The 17,848-nt window shown below is 36.3% G+C and overlaps 1 protein-coding gene across 1 annotated transcript in view; it reads right to left on the bottom strand.

The window, feature by feature from the left end:
- The window catches only part of LOC129229348 (bromodomain adjacent to zinc finger domain protein 2B-like), a 141,942-nt gene that overhangs the window by 98,188 nt on the left and 25,906 nt on the right, over positions 1-17,848 (bottom strand). The window lies entirely within an intron of this gene.

Genomic DNA, 17,848 nt, shown 5'->3' with positions numbered 1-17,848 from the left:
TTTTTTTTTGTAATTGGATTTTGAGTTACAAATTTGATTATTTCAGCATATTTTTCAAGTTAAATGTGAGGCAGTGAGAAGCGAAGGGATGTAGGTGGACACTTTCAAGTTTTAAGTAAAACGCGTTTAATAATAACATCCTAGGTAGGCATTCATTGATTTTTTTTTTCTAAATCATGCTATACAGCAGCACCAACCATGTCTACTAATACTATCTCTAGCCCCTAGACAGAGATTTTGATTTTGCCACTTACATATCCTTTTGCTTCTCACTGCCTCATATGAGGCAGTGAGAAGCAAAAGGATATGTACACTGCCTCATATGAGGTTTTCAAATTAGGAAAATACATGAATAAAAATATGACAAAAAATAACATACGACAAAAATATATGACAAAAATAACAACGGGCGCGCACAGACCTTCCCATTTTGGGGCTCATCACAAATGACTAAAAAATCTTGGGTTCCTTCAGGCTCGGGCCCGGGCAAACAGGTGTCTCCCCCTCCCCTGAACATAAGGAGTAAATTAAAAAATATTCAAAAAATTTGCTTTTATTCAAATTTTTACATAAAAACTGAATTTCGAATAAAAAAAAGAAATTCACAAAAACAATTTGTGACACATCGTTTTTCATCACACAAAAATTTCTATTGATGACCCTTTCCCGTTCACTCCAGTCAAAATCACGGGCTCAACTTTCGCGTCACATTTCTGGTGCCCGTGATATTTCTCAAGAGAGCGCACGAAGTTTAAACTAAAAAAAATTCAAAAAATCAGAAATAAATAAGTTTTTTTATTTAGCCAAGAAAAAATGATGTCGTAACTGAAAAATACCTGAAAGGTATATTTTGGAAACCTTTCGACGGAAACCTCACAGTGGTCACGGCGGATCTCGCTTCTGGTGTTGGTGGGGTTCATTGTTAAAATATTTCAGCAAAAAATCGGGGGGGGGGGCAAAAAGAAAACGGGGGAGAGCTTAAGTGCGACATTCGATCCCAGATAGGGGCTCGGGTTTCTCCGCCGGTAGTTTCTCGGAACTGAAACCCTAAAATGCAGTTCTGGGCTGCCTTTGGTCTCTTTAAATGAGGGGGAGGGGGAGGAGTCAGGAGCCAACTGGCCGCCTCTTAGATCCGTGTCTGACAATACTTTCCAACCATTAACTAATATGAGGCATTTAACGAACTCGTTAAGTTGAAGCATATTTTTAAATTTACAACACACAAGTCCCAGATAAAGACAGCGACCATTCACCGCATGGCTGCAAGCAGAATTATGGAATCGCAATCGCACGCACTTATCGGTGGGCGCGATGTCACAAGATGGCCGGCCACCTGTCACTGAATCCCGCCTCGCAGGACTCTTTCTCTAAAATGGCGACCCCGGGATAACAAATGAAAAGAGCAGAGAGAGACCCAATAAACATTGAGTTTCTCCTAATATCGATTACGCTGAGCGAGGCCCTTTTTTCCACTCCCTTCATTCCTCTCGCCTCCTCAACTTTTTAGTTTAGTTATTTATCTCTGCTTCTGTTTTTCATTTGATTTCAATTCATTTCATTTCTAAGAAAACTGCGCTGTTCAAATCTAGAGGGAAGACTTTGCGGCAAGGCAATCGAAGGAGAAGGTACAGGGTGCAAGGCATTTTGGACCAAGGTAATTTGTTTGGAGCACCTAGAAAAGAAACAAGCACGAAGAGGATTCAATCAAACGATCCTGAGATCTGTACCTTTCTTTCTAAACAAACTTGTCTGTTTCCATAGATAAAAAAAAATGTAAAAATTCAAATACACAAAGCGCACAGATTAGTGATTCCCAATTTTTTACGCCTGTAGACCAGCTAAAAAAATAGAAAAAAATATTTAGCGGACCCGAATCTGTCGAAAATACATGTACACATATGCAAGGTTGCAAGGCAGAGGCTCAAATTCAAAATGTTGAGGAGTAGATCACAGATTTTTGAGCGAGAGAAAAAGAAGCAACACTACTACTATGCATCCGACTAGTTCATCTTCTTCAAGTGTGAAACTGAGGATTAAGGAATATATCCCCACCCCTAGGCACTAGAAACTTTTTCCTTTTTTGACTATACACAGAAAAGGACAAAAACTAAACAACACCTCCTTCCAATTTTTTTCCCCTGGCTACGCGCACTTAGAATTAGGAAAGAACAAGTGCTAAGTCAAAATAATCTAGGAAAAGCAGCTCTTTTTCCTTTCGTCAATTAAAAAACACCCCGATATTCCGGGATTTAATGGAAACAAATAAAGGGTAGTTCAGGGACAGCTCCAGATAAGTTATATTCCACATTTTAGTGCATTCTCATTCTTAAATTTCCACTCCCTCACTCCAACCGAATCTTAATCCTAATTTTTAATAATAGCTAACTTTTACAAATACAGCCCGAAGGGACATTACGAACTCAGTTTGTATGAATTTTGGTACTATCTTCCACGAGCTGGAATCTACCGCCCAGTCTATCGTCAAGGACGGAATAATACAATTTTGAGCGGGAATCCTACCTTATAATTATAGTCGGTAATGAATGCATTTTTTTAAATCACGTTACACAACACAAATATAGCTTTAAGTAAGTGTAACATTCGTTAATGGAAATTTTTTATTCAATTCAATATACATGGCTGAAAGTTTGTTTCTGTGAGACAAAAGCGTTGTTTCCAAGGCTAAATAACTCTGAATAACGTTGTGATTTTTTAAAAAATTTCAAGGTTCAGTAGAAAAGTCCCCTGTCTTATAGGTGGAGAACAACATAACGCTCAGGAAAATCAAGAAGTATAAGATTTGTTTATACAATCACAAGTTTTTACTTCAGAAATAAAAGATTTGTTCTTAATCAAAAGTTCCTACTCAGGGGAAGAAAAAATTAGGTTAGATGTATTCTAAATATCTTACTAGAAAAGCAAACAATTAAGGTCTTATTATTTTTTAAACCTGAGTTTCGGAGTGCTTGCAAGAGGAATCCTTTCGTAGGCGGCAAAACAAAATTTTCTATTGAGGCTCATGGGGAATAGGCACAGCTTACGGGAGCTGAGCACCCGCATTTCTTTTCAATTTTATGCAAATTTTAACCCTTTAGGCGAATTTCAAGCTATTTACGAGCAAAAATAAGTTGTGGGGACTACAGGGCTCCGGGACTTATTTCGTTAAAAATTAAGTCCTGATATATGTCATAGTACAGATAGTTGTCTTACTTGAAAATCAAATAATAGCAAGCAATTAGGAACTCAAACGAATTGAGAAAGATGTAAAAAGTTTCCGAAGTACTGTAAAAGCACTTATTTTTGCGAGTCGTAATTTTCGCGAAAATTAAGGTATCGGTGATTTTTCATATGAAGAGAACCTTAAATTGCAGTATAAAATGTTTTGCGTGGCTTAAATTTCCGCGATTCCGACGGGCTCGCGAAAAATTGTTTTACAGTAGTCGAAAGTTGTGGAAATTCTGACAGGAAGGTGATAGATATTACCAAGTTTTGTTATAAAAATAACTGATCATAAAAAATAAGTGTCAATATGCAAAACTCGATCCTTCGTGAGTCATAACTCTTACATTACTATTAAGATTCAATTTCAGAAGAAGTCTAAGATTATGAGAGGAAGACGCCAAAGGATTGGTCAAGCATGACACAGGATATGAGGTCAATTTAGTGCCATGCTCAGCTGAGGCGCTGTTTCTCATAAGGAATTTCAAAAACAAGAAGCATCTCTTTCCCACTATCATATATTCTGATGTTGGTCGCATGTATGTCAGAAAAGAACAAACTATGATATGAATTAGGTCTATTATATATAGGCATCGAACAATAAATATTTCCGTTTCTGTTCTTGTTATCAATGGTATTGAGTTGAAAAAACGTTAAATACGGGAAAGACATAGAAAGCAAAAATCAAATAGAAAAAACTAAAAGTAGCAAACATGAATCTTTTAAAAGGTATAATATCTATATTTTACGAAAAGAACATTGTTGTTTGTACCAAAAATTTTAGATCATCTTCACAAATTTAGTTGCGAATCCGGGAGTTTGGTTTGAAAATAGTCCGTAATAGTGGTTTGGTTTTTTTTAATCAAGGAGTTCGAAGTAAATGCAGCACCTTCAAGGCAAGAAAGTATTTTCTGGTCTTTATGTGAAAGAAAATAGCCTTTTACTGCGTATTAGTCAGCTCTTTAATGCAATTTTGAAAGAAGGGACGAGTTGTGTTGGTTCTTCTTATTCTCTTCATTGGTTTTCATAGATTAACTTTCAACAAATTTTTCATTCGGGTTAAATTAACATTATTAGGGTGCGGAAAAACTGGGACCTGATGGGGGGGGGGACACGAAATGCGGGGAAAAAGTAGATTCGGAGGAAGTAAAATCGGGGTTTCAATATAGATGTTTCGGAAAATCCGTCCTCCGATGCAATGCACATGCTATTGTAAAAATCCGAAGTTTGGTAAATGTCGACATGAACCGGTGAAGATCAACAAAACCATACCAAAAACACTGGAGAAAAACCGAATTATTTCCAATGAATCACTGGTAAAAGTTGACATTTCCCCATTCTGACACGTAAAAACAGCGCTTAATTTCAACAAAGTGTGTCAACTCTAGTTTTCAAGACTTATTTAAATATGTTGTCGGGATTCCGTCAAATATGCAAAGGTTCATGCAAAATTGAAAAGAAGAGCAGGAGTTATGCTCACTTGAACTAGCACTGCCCACAAAAGATGACTAATAAGTTCATCTTCTCATTAAGCTCCAGTGTGGCACTTTCCTCGACCTTAACCATACTTATTAGCGTGAATGATACTTCAGCATTAAAATATTATCCTGAGAGCTCACTGAATGATTTAGGTAACCACAACTTGCTGCTGTTAAAATCTCTTAAATGCTATTAATAATCAAATAATCGAAACCATTTACAAAGCTATATTAACATGTTTAGCAATATAAATGAAACCGTATGGTATTTTTTGCAATGGGTCTAATACTACGGCACATCACTCCACAAAATGACTCTTCCAATCTACTTAACAGGTGAAAAGTCAAAAAATAAAAATTAAAAATTAATGACCTTTCTTTTTTTCTTATTTTCTTTTCGACACATTTTCGAATAATGCCTACCATTTTTTTCAAATGCAGCTAAGACATCTGCACAATTAAGCACTTTAAAAACACTGGTCATTTGATAATGCCATTGAGAAAAGATAAAAAGTAGGGAGTGAAGACTTACATTCAACAAAACTAAGACCCTAAGTCACATGGTAGATTTTAAAGCAAGGCATTGGAAGATGGTTTGGGGTCAAAATGTCGCGGCCAAAATGTCGCCGGGCCGAAATGTCGCTTGTCCAAAATGTCGCCAGGCCAAAATGTCGCTTGTCCAAAATGTCGCCAGGCCAAAATGTCGCCGATCCAAAATGTCGCCGGGCCGAAATGTCGCCGGTCCAAAATGTCGCCGGCCCAAAATGTCGCCGGGCCGAAATGTCGCCGGGCCAAAATGTCGCCGGGCCAAAATGTCGCTGGGCCAAAATGTCGCCTGTCCAAAATGTCGCCGGGCCAAAATGTCGCCTGTCCAAAATGTCGTAGAACCAAAATTCGCTCATTCAGTTGGTAAGAAAAATGCAAATGTACAAAAATGCTGTTTAACACCAAATTTGCAGAATAAATGATTACTGCCTTTAATAAATGTCTTCGTTAAAAATGGGACTGAACTAACTGAGTTTCTTGATGAATTCTAAAAAGATTATTCCGTTTTGATTCGCAACTCTCGGCTGTTTTTCAGCAAACAAATAGAATACAAGCGTTAAGTTATCTTATTTCTTGTGACTCGCTATCTACCAACTGTAAAACGTTCTGACGGCGTTCATTTCTGACGTTCGATAAATTTTTTAAAACTTTTCTTCAAGAATAGTGTGCGTTTGTATGTGACCGATTTTTTGGGGCCATTCTACGTCAAAACCTGTGGTAAGAATTCGAACGATACCCGCAAGTACCCATATATGATTTAGGGCTGCGTGGTTTTTTTTGCGTCAATTCGTTCAAGATAGTGGAGTAACTGAACGTTTTCATCGATATGCGTGACTGTCATTGCTCAAAAAATGATGAACGGAATCAAATAAAATGTTAGGAAGCAGCAGGGGGACAGATTTTGGGGCCAATAACACCAGAGGGTGGAGCAATCGAATGTTTTTTTTCCTTTCTTTTTTTTTTATCTGTGACTGATATATCTCAAAAAGTAATACAGTAGACCCTCGTTTTCAGCAGGTTTATTTTACGCGGTTTCGATTATACGCGGTTGAAGATTTGACACCTTTATTTTATTTACGCAGATGAGTTTCGGTTTTACGCTGATGCGGCAATGCAAACAGGTAACATTTTCCTCTCTTTCAAAACCCAATCTCCTATGGATTGCAGATTACTCGTAACTAACTGCATTTTGGCGTGCTAATAATCGAACTTGGGTCCTTGGAGACATTTTATGCGATTGGTTCCAGAGCTTTTTCCATTATAGAAGTAAAGTGATTAAACTCACACAGTTCAGAACTCACAGGAAGAAGAGCTTTTAGGAGTGACAAAGGAGGTCAAAACCAACGAGGATACCGACTCCGGTGACACACAACCAAAAACGCTCACATTGAAAATTTTGAACCATTCGTAGACAATAGAAATAATCTTTTTTCTGATTTGTTAGTAAAGGAAGATTTTATCAAGGAAATGACGCAAGTGGTCATGGATGCGTTAATGCTCAGCAAAGAATTAGAGGAAAAATTCTTAATGACTACCAAAAGACTATCATAGCCAGCTCTTCTTCATAAACAGAACACGAAATTAGTTTGTTTTCTTTATGCATATTATGCATAAAAATCGATATAAGTACACATTAAACTTTTCATACAATTAGTCATCACTAGAATGAGGTATTTTTTTATCTACGGAACCTAATCCCTATTTTGAACCCATTCCCTATTTTTGATATTAGGTCTCAATTTACGCGGTTTCGATTTACGCAGCATTTCCGTGGAACATAACACCCGCGTAAAACGAGGGTCTACTGTACAAGGGTTAAGACAAAATTTGGTCTACAGGTATATCTTAAAGGGCGAGTTGCTCATTTATTTTTGGCTTCAGCCATCCCAAAAGGATGGATCACCGAATATTTTTAATCGTTTTATGTGACTGCTATATCTCAAGAAGTAATGCGAGGATTCATACAGAAATGTAGTATGCAAGTGAAATTAAACGAAAACAAGCCTTATTTTCGTTCTAAGTTGAGTTTCGTAATCGTTTACGTGAGTCAGTGTAATTAAATAAACAATGAAAAATATACTGAATTTAAATATGAGAGGTTGAGCAAGATATCAATAAAATCTAAATTAGCCGTGTATTCCTCTCATTTTTGTAGCACTTTAACTAGCGTGGGTGTTAAATAAAAACTGAGTTTGCATTCTTATACAATTTGCGTAGTAAAAATTCAATAATTAAAACAGCATTTTTTTCTGAGAGGGAAAAACTTATTTGTTTATTATTATTATTATCAGTATTCTTTTCTTTCTGAATTACCAAGCTATATTGAGCTAGAACTATTACTTTTTGAAACTCATTTTAAAAATAAGTCTAGGTCAAAATTGATCTGAATAATCTCATTGATATCAGTTATCTCACCCTACATTGTGAAATTTTTTCTTTTCTATTTAAAATTGGAAAATGTGATTCAGCTGACAAGCGCTACTTCGCAAGCATGAAAGTATCCTCTTGAAAACCTCTAATAAAATAGCTGTTCTGAAATTGTCCCCCTTGATGTTCTATCGAATATAAATTTCATGAATGTTGAGAATTGAAAATATTTGTCATCGCGTAGAGTCGTTTTTCAAAAATCTGAGTGAAAGACACCTGTTTTAGCAGTTGCGGGTTTCATTGATTTCAAAAGATTTGACGGTGAAGATTTCGACGTAATTTCAGAATTTTACTCATAAGACAGAGTTTCCACGGCAATAATCTGTCATCTCTGTTAAACATTTGTTTTACTGTCCCAAAATCCCGGTCGCAAAGGACATACAAATGTCCTCTCAGAGGAAGGTCTCGAGCAGTCTTGTTAAACTTCTTCAGTTTCATTTCCAGAAAAAGTCTCAGAACAGTTTTGATCTTACTTTAACCAACGTATATCTCACTGAAAACGTACAGTTTTTTTTTTTTTTTTTTACAGTTCTTAGGGTGATGTTAAAAAATCTATGAGAAAATTAAATTTCATTAAGATACCTTTCTACTTAATTTCCACCCTGGCCCGTGATTTCGAATTTTTCTAGTGAAAGGGGAGAGGGAGGATAACGGGCATATAACCAATGCAAATTTCATAGGACTGCTATAAAAAGCACTTCCACTTGTATATATAAAAAAAATTCAAAGTCGGGGGCCATTCCGCCTGATACCCTAAATTACTGACTTGTCGCTAAGGTAATAGTATGCTAGAGTGAAGGAGTTATTTGTTTTTTCTTCATTACGCCAAAAAATACAAACCGCCTATTCTCTTGCCATATTCACATAGCGCCTCACTATTCTTTCATTCGCCTTTAGAACAGTTTAGTTTTACTTCCATACCAATTTTTTGTCTGAATCCTTGCGTTACATCTTGATCCTTTGCTTTACATCTTGAGTATTATTATTAATCAGATTAAACGAGAAAGAGAAATCCGTTGCAGCAGCCTTTCGCATGTTTACGTTCTTAATAGTATACAGAAAAACGTACGTTTTTCTGAAAACTATTAATTTTCTGGAATTAATCTGATGCTTACGAATTAAGACAGGAGAAAACGTTTGGAATTTTTGAAGGAACTTACTTTGAAAGGCAATTAATATTCTTTCGCAACTTTTATGCTGAAAAGCATCGACCTACATTTAAATTTTTCGTACCAATTGAACTAGCGAATTTTGGGCCGGCGACATTTTGGACTGGCGACATTTTGAACCGGCGATATTTTGGACTGGCGACATTTTGGGCCGGCGACATTGTGGACTGGCGACATTTTGGACTGGCGACATTTTCGGCCGGCGACATTTTGCACCGGCGACATTTTGGACCGGCGACATTTTGGGACGGCGACATTTTGGACCGGCGACATTTTGGGACGGCGACATTTTGGGACGGCGACATTTTGGCCGCGACATTTTGGCCCGCGACATTTTGGCCGCGATATTTTGGCCGCGATATTTTGGCCCGCGACATTTTGGCCGCGATATTTTGGGCGTATACCTTGGAGGATATCAGGTTCTTTTCGTTTGTTTCACACAAAACGAGCCAACCATTCGTCGTCGTTGAGTCGCGTGACTTGGAGTCTTTGGATCAACTTTTGCTAAGCCAATGATCGGACTTACTCCCACCATTTTAATTTTTGCTCTAAGGATAATGTACTCAAAAAACAACAATTCCAAACCGAAGCGACAGAATTTTACCAAGCGGAATTTTGAATACAATATTTAAGAAGACAGTGCAAGTTATCAAGGTTACGAAATTTCAGGTTAATTACCAAAATTATTTAATTTTCAAAGCATTACATTCTGCGACAGTCCAAAGTAATAAAATAAGCAAATTACTTTGCAATCGACGAAATACTGCACTTTAACGATTGACTGAAATGACGAATAATGGTTCCAACGTAAAAAAAGACGAAGATCAATGACGATGACGAAGAGAATGAACTTAACTAAGGCAGTGCGTGAAAAAAATAAGTGAACGAATATCTCGGAATACATATTGCTTTTGAAGATTTTATAAGACATTTTTAATCACAGATGCATCTTGATCTTGGAGCTTCAACATTTCAAAAGCCTGGAATAGATTAAATCAGAGCGTAGTGGGGGGGGGGGGGGGGCAGTATCCAGGCACGTCAATTTGGGGAGTCAATTGTCCCACCCTCCGTTTTGAAAATTTATGTTTACACATGAATAGGCGTGGTTTTTGCTGCTATTGTTGAAAATTTGCATAGACTATACACTGGTAATTTGCAAGCCTGTCATTTAAGGGGGTTAGGAGGGGACAATTGACTTCCCCCAGCTTTTGAGAAGTTTATGTATGAACATCAAAGGTGCAAGTGAACTCAAGTAAAATTTTCTGAAGACAATGTGAAATTTTCGGAACCTATGAGAGAGCACGATTCCCCCTCCCCCGTAAAAACTCCTGGAATATGGTTCAACCGAAGTGCAAGGAGCAAGCCCCTGAACTTATAAGTTGTTTCTTTCCTCTTAAAAGTCGGTTTCGCATATATTTACATTGTATATTCGTTGTCTTTTTACTATTATTATCTTATCTTTTAAATACTTATCGCTCCCTCTCACGTCCCTTACGAATTAAAAGCCCTTCGAAGAGTCAAATCGCCCCTATGGGTGCTATCGACCTGAAGTTGGGATCCACTTCAACTAAATAATTCTACCGTCTGGATAAAACTGACAGCAAAAGATTTTTTTACAAACAAAAAATAAAGGTGGTTGTACTTTTTTTTTTTAATTGACCAGCATTTCATACTTTTCTTTAAGTGAGTGCCATTCTCTTACTTTTCCCTAAGCATTCAATCCCTCTCAGGGCCGACGAGAGGCTATGCAGCCTAGTCAGAAACTATTAGGAGCCCGGCACTTGAGGGGACCTGAATTGGAATCGGAATAGTATAAGTTTAATAAGTTTTATGGGGGCTCGCCCACAAAATTAGAAAACGTCCCGCCTTGGCTCCCGGCGGCCATGATCCGTCTCTCTGCTTTTCATAGTCAATTTCTTTGTCTTCATCAAGCTTCCAAAAAGGAACCGTGCTGATATGCAACAACTGAATGCATAGGTCTCGACTTACCAAGTCCTACTAGCTTTAAAAGCGTTTAACAAAACAAGAAAATTGATGAAATTTAGAAATCCTGCCAGTGCAAAAAAAGGTTGACTTAACTTACTTGATTTATTTCTTTCAACACTTTTCTTTCTTTCCTTCTTTTAGGTTGGATTATTTTAAATTTTAAGAATAAAATCATATTTTCAAACATTATTTCGATCATAAATTGCATATTTCCCCCCTTCGAACTCTTTAATTAAACTAAAACAGTTTAAAATTCAATTGGGAATTTTAAATAAATATCAAATAGCAGGGGTCGATCCGGGTTTTATTTTTTGGGTCCCCATTTTGTGAAAAGGCAAAATATTTTTGTGAAATTTCGTTATTTTTGTGAAAAAGCAAAATATTTTTGTGAATTTTCTTTATTTTTGTAAAAAAGACCTTCTCGTGATTTTTTTCTTGGAAAAGATTACATTAAAGCATTTTTAGCTGTCGTATCGTTATAGAAAAGCCCTAGACAGGTTTCAGGGGTGATTGCAAGTTCTTGAAGAATACCTGAAAGCTGTCAAGAGAAAATGCGCTGGGGGAGGGGGGAAGTAAGACCCTTAACATTTTATTCGTAATTTGACACATACATTACATTTATTGCTTTTTACAAATATACATATGCAAGGCACACTTTCTTAAGGTGAAAGTCTCACAACAGATTTCCTGTTTGCCCCTCTCAAATACTTTAAGAGCAATGAAAATTGCACATGCTGCTGAACGTAATGATAACTCCTAATAAATACAAAATGAACAGACTCAAAGATATCACATATTTCTTAACACAGAAGTGAAATACTCATTAAAGATTCCTGTATGTGTTTGAAAAACTTAAAAGTAATTAAAACCCAAAATAATACTGCACCAGCATTCAGCGTTTAATTTTTTGACTTTTGACGTTCTTGCAGAGTAGGTATTTCGTTTAAAACTTTGCAATTTAATGATGTTAATAAATATATAAGAAATTTTATTTGTTTGCCTCTTAACAAGGTACAGTAAACATCAAAAATGCGAAAAATTCGTTTACCATGGCGGATGTAAGGAAATCAAGATCTTCAAAAGAAATAAAAATATAAAAACAGCATGTAAAATATTTTTATTTTAAGAAAAGTTATTTTAGAATTGGATTTTGAAACTCAACACAAATTAATACTAAATATATATTGCGTAATCAAAGTAAAATTTAGGATTTTCCTGAAAACAAGCTACCAATCACAAGTGCCCCTCTCCCGTCCCCCCTCTGACGCTCTGAAGCAAAAACACCTCACGCAGCAAGCAAAAAGATAAGATGGGGGAAGGTGGAAGAGGCTCCCGCGTAGATGCGTACACATTTGCGGTTAAAAAATATTGTGAAAAGGCTGCCTTTATATAAATTTTTGTGAAGGGGCTGCTTTTACGACGCGGAATTTTGTGAATGGGGCCGCTTTTGCGATGGGGAATTTGTGAATGGGGCCGCTTTTGCCATGCGGAATTTTGTGAAGGGGCCGCAAAGCGGCCCCAATTTGGCGCTGGATCGACCCCTGAATAGCATACTAAATTATAGTATGACATGATGTACTCAAAGCGGATGTACTCAGTATGACATGTAAGGAGTAGCCAATGGCCTATAGAGGGTCCTTAGTCCTTACAAAGTTTATCTTTTTTGTGTACATTCTAACATTCCGTTAATGCTTTTATAGGCACTACAAGAAACATCAGTTCCCACTAAATAATATTAAATCACAATCAAGGAGAAACGTATAAGTTTAAGAAACTGTTTTGTAAGAGATCTTTCTGTATAGTTTGTGCTTTGTACAAATAATATTAAATCACAATCAAGGGAAAACGTATATGTATAGAAAACTGTTTTGTAATTGGAAACTTGAAAACAAATCGAGCAGATTCTTCTGCAACTGTTACTGTAAAAAGTACCATTCTTCGTAGAAATAATCGTTCAGAAGAGAACAAAATCCGTTTAATAGAACAAAAGGTGTGTAACTCGATGTAACCCTCTCCCTGCCCCTTTTTTCATTTTTCCCCTCACAGCTCACCTGATCTAAAAATCGGCTTTAAACACACACACTAAAGAAGAAGTTTTTAAATTTATAATAGTCATAATTATAACAAATTTTACAGTAGCTTCAAAATTAAAGTTGTCCTAGAAAACAACTACATAATGCGGCTTCGTGCAAATGGATTACAGTTTTAGTAGCCATACTATTCCAAGGGGGTCAATCGAACGTTCTGGAACGAATCACTCCTTTCCATCCTCAATAGGAGGCGGGAATGAAGCAATCGAAATTCAACAATGGCGATGATTCGCGGTTGGAGCGCTGTTGCGATCGAGCTCCGCCATCATTAGCTAGCGACATCCATAAACAGATCTATGGCCACTGTTGAAGCAAAAGCAGAAATCGATGTACTAGATTGTCCAAAGCCTCAACTAAGGCGGCGCGTCACCAGTTCCATACATCTGTGAGAGCTAACTTATGTTCTCTTATAATACGAACTCATGTCGCTTCGCTTTTAATAATGCACCTTTAATTACCTTTTTCTTGCTCGTTTCCGAACCTGGACACAATGGAAAAGCAGAGACACGAGATGCATTCGGAAAAGCAGTTTTAATCGAAGCATAGAATCATAAATAATGGAAAAAAAAAAGAAATAATATTAATCAAAGCTATAAAGCTTAAAATTTTAATTTTCCTTATGAAGAAAAAAAGCATATTTTTAGATGCTGCTCTCTCTCTCTAAAAGTTGCAAGAATACGATCCTTCTAGAAGATTTTCAACATTCCAGAAGTTTTATGTCCTTTGCTCCTTAATTTAACTCATTTTTCTGGTATCTTTCTTTAGTTTTCAACAATCTTTTGGCGCAGTATGGCCTATTAGGGCTCTTGCAACAAAAAATCCAATAGAATTAAACAAACTTCTGAAGGGATAAAAAAAAAAAGTATAATTTATGAACTGTATATGTATCCGAAGCAAGTAACAAAATCAAAAGTCGAAAATATCGAACAGGTTTTAAAACTTCATTTACTTCACCACAATCTATAAGGTTGAGTCACAAATGTCAACTTTTGACTAACTGTAAGATTGAAATGTTCTCACATTTTTCTCTTTTCAGCTTTCTCACCTCACAACAATTTTCGTCTTTCCATCAATTATAAAACTTAAATAAAAATAATTTACCAATTTCAACCCTTTGCCTGCTCTCTCTTCGTTTAGTCCCACCAATAGGTTTCTCAGTCTATGGAACACTAGAACCCTCCAGAAAGAAAGTCATATTTAAATTTTTACCGACTTTTGTGATTAGCACTGTAGTACTCCTCTCAACGGGGTAAAAAGGACCACTTTTCCCCCTCCCACAAAATTATTTCCTCAAACAACCCAGGTATGTTACTTTTTAAATGAATACCAAAGAATGAGAGAGTTAAATATTGTTGATTTATTACTCATTTTCAATCGAATTTGGCTTTTCTTTACTTCTGTTTATGTTTTTTAGGCAGCTTATAGTTTTAGAGACCTACCAAGATAGCGTAGAAAAAAGTCTGTTATGCAATATCCGTGTCAAACAGAAAGTTGGTTAACAAAATGTTAATGACAAGAACAGAAATTTGAGAAAAACAAAATTTCTCATCAAAGGTTTACGAACATGCAACTAGCCAACGCTATTATAAACGCTATCTTAAATCCAATTATGGAAAAGAAAAAAAAGGTAAGTTCACTCGATGATTTAATTTCATTTCGGGAAAAATTTCAGCATTTATTTTCAAATTCAAGAGAAACCGTCCACACGTAAGCCAAATTGTGTCTTAACGACGCAATAACATTTCGAATAAAAGTTCATTAGATATCTGAAATGGTAGCAGGTCACAACTTGTGAATCAGGAGATAACCGGTATTTATCAAAAATTACTAATTCGCTCAGGCTGCTAACAGTTTCACTTCATTCCTTTATCTAGAACTCTTTTCAAAGAAGCGTAAAATAGAGAGAGTGCTGTTTGAAATATAGGGCAGAAGTAAAATGACTCAGACAACATGATGAAAGAACACGTAAAGTTCATCAAACAAAAATACACATTACATATGCTATATGCTTCAGAATTGCAAATATGCTTTAACGTTGATATCGTTACATTTGAATTATAAATTTGTTCGCTATAGTCTGTTTGATGTCACAAAAAAAAAAAAAAAAAAAAAAAACATTAAGAAACAAGATCTTTACTGCTTCGCAACTTAAAAGTGATTTAAAAACAAATTATCTTTATTTTCCAGTTGTTTGAAAACAACATGATAACAAAACATCTTTTTTCATGAATTACTACTTACTTTTAAAAGTAATCAAATCAAAAAATGCAAATTAATCTAGATTCATAACATTGGAAGTGTTTAAGACTAAAAAAAAGTTTTAAGAGGACAGTACACACAATTTACTAATGTGCCTACCAAAAAAAATTCTTTTAGACCAAAAATTGTTACTCAATTCACTGCCTCAAACCATTAAACTATTGGAAAATGTACAATTTTAAGAGGACATGAGGTTAATCGCTATCAAGTTGGTTATGGATTATTTCAGTGACCTTATTAAAAAAAAAAAAAAAAAAAAAAAAAAAAAAACCTACATAAGGCTTTATTAATTTTTATGTTGCGATCCGTGTGAATGTCATATGTCGGAAAAGTACGGATCTGATGAATTTTCGAACAATCCCAATTTTACAGGAAATTTCAGAAAACAGGGTGCGTTTTGAAAACATTTGAACAATGAAAACATTTCGCGTGAAAGAATACGCAAGCGAGAAACTCAAACGATATTTCTGATTGTAATCATGAAATGTCATTGGATTCTAACTCAATAGAGAAGAAATTGAAGGTGAGGCTATGTTCAATCTTAACACCACTAAACTAGACGGACTTTTTGAATTCCTGCAGTCAATGAAGAAAATAAAAACAACAGTTACTTTAAAAATACTGTTTATTTCTTTTCGCAAGCATATAATTTTTTTAAAACATATACATTTCATTTACTTCTCGACTGGATAACATTTTAAATGTTTCAAGTTCGTGAAACTCAAATTTTCTTCACTACTTTTTTTAACTATCCAAAAAAAAATAGGGGGGGGGGGAGGCGGCTAAACCGATTTGCGGATAATCCAAGCTTTGAATAACCGGAACTTTTCACGGTAATTCAATAAAATTGGCTTTACATAATTCTAAGGAGACTTCAAAACAGTTTTATGTTGTATACAATTTAATATACAAATTAGATCTAAAATAGATTATTCTTACAACCAGAGTTTCCTTCTTAACAAGAGGCCTAGAATCTTCAGAACTCATTTTCATGCATAATTAGCCTGAATTGAATTGCGTCTTATGTGTAAAAAATCACATAAGATTGAAAATAAGTGCAGAAGCCGAACCTTCATGAGCTCACATGCAAATAACCAAATGCGGAGTTTAGTATCAAAACCAGCCCAACCCATTTCCAAATATATATTTAACAGGAGAAACTAAAAAAAAATTTATGCTCTGCTCACTTCATTTTAATTTTTTTTTCTTTTTTTGTATTAATTTGTTCGAATAAGGCCTCCTTCTTATGAGGCAACTTAGTTGAATCAACTTTCGAACAGGCGGTTATCAGGATGTGTAACTTGGCAGAAAAGTGAAGGAATCAGCCGGCATCCTTCACACAACTGTCAACTCATCCGGCACATATGCTGCTACCATTCTCATCCCGATGAATTGAATCAACTTTTTTGGCAGATTCAACTCATAAGGACATTGTCAAGCGTTCGCTAGACACACAAGCAGGGGTGTGCACAGAAATTTTGGAGCCCGTCACAAATGACTTTTTCACCCCTAGTTATAAAAGTATTGGGCCCCCTTCAAGCTCGGGCCCGGGCCAACAAGTGTCCCTTCTCCCCCCTCCCCTGTGCACACAAGTAAACTAGTTGAGTCAACTCGGTTCAGTTTTAAGGGCGTTGTGGAACAACAGCTTGAATATACATATTCAGCTTATTAAAAGAAAAATTGATTCAACTAAGTTGAATCGTGTGACGACAACGAAAGACGCCAGCCAACTAGTTGACAAGCAACTTTTACCGAAAAGTTGATTAAACTAACCGCCTCGTGTGTAGGAGGCCCAACGCTCAGTGTACGTTCATTTTTGTTTTCTTTTTTAAATTGGCAGTTGTCAAATTATTTACAGATATAAAAATAATCTGTATTGAGCTGGTTTTGAAGTAAATCAATTAGTGTTTTTTAATTTTTCCACTCAAATTCCAATCAAATGTATACGGTATTAAACTTTATGCCATGCATTAGCCTTACAATCGAAAATGTGAGTTGATTAAGCAAATTTATAATTAATAATGTGGTTGGTGGTACTCATACTCCTATGCTTTTACAGTGGTGATATGGTGGAAGCTAGGTTTTGAAGTAAAACGGGTTTTCGGGCAGCGGTTTTCGACCTGGTTGGGAGGGAATCCTTCCAATTCGCTTTGTGGCGTATTAGTATCGACAAAAAAAAGAATCAAATTATGAAACAAAAACACTTTTGAAAAATCAGGGATTGAGCTTGTTTTGACACCGAACGCCTCAAATAGTAACTACTGATTTGTCACATCTGATGAAGAGTTGCTTACGATCTCTTTTCAGATCGATTTCAAGCAATGAATTGGGGTTTATCAATCCCACTTCAGAGCGGTTAAAACCGAGGATCAATTAGCCTGCCCCATCGAAAACTCAACCCCAGCTGAGCTTGTCGTCAAGCGGTGCACAATCGGCGGGCCACAAACATGCGTTATGACTCGGAAATACGAACGGTGAACAAACAGGAGATTCGTCGTTCGGCGACTCCCGCTCAAACACACACACACACAATCAATACCCGCGCATCCAAACATTGGAAAACAGCGTTAAAGGAGGCGGGGGTGGAGGAGAAGCGGAGCTTTTCCAAAATGACGGCCCCGATGGATTCTGGGTACAGAGGCCGGGAGAGAAATTAGACGACTTATGAACAAGG

This window comes from Uloborus diversus, chromosome 9 (assembly GCF_026930045.1).
Source record: "Uloborus diversus isolate 005 chromosome 9, Udiv.v.3.1, whole genome shotgun sequence".
Taxonomy (NCBI): domain Eukaryota; kingdom Metazoa; phylum Arthropoda; class Arachnida; order Araneae; family Uloboridae; genus Uloborus; species Uloborus diversus.
This window is presented reverse-complemented; position numbering and strand designations above follow the sequence as displayed.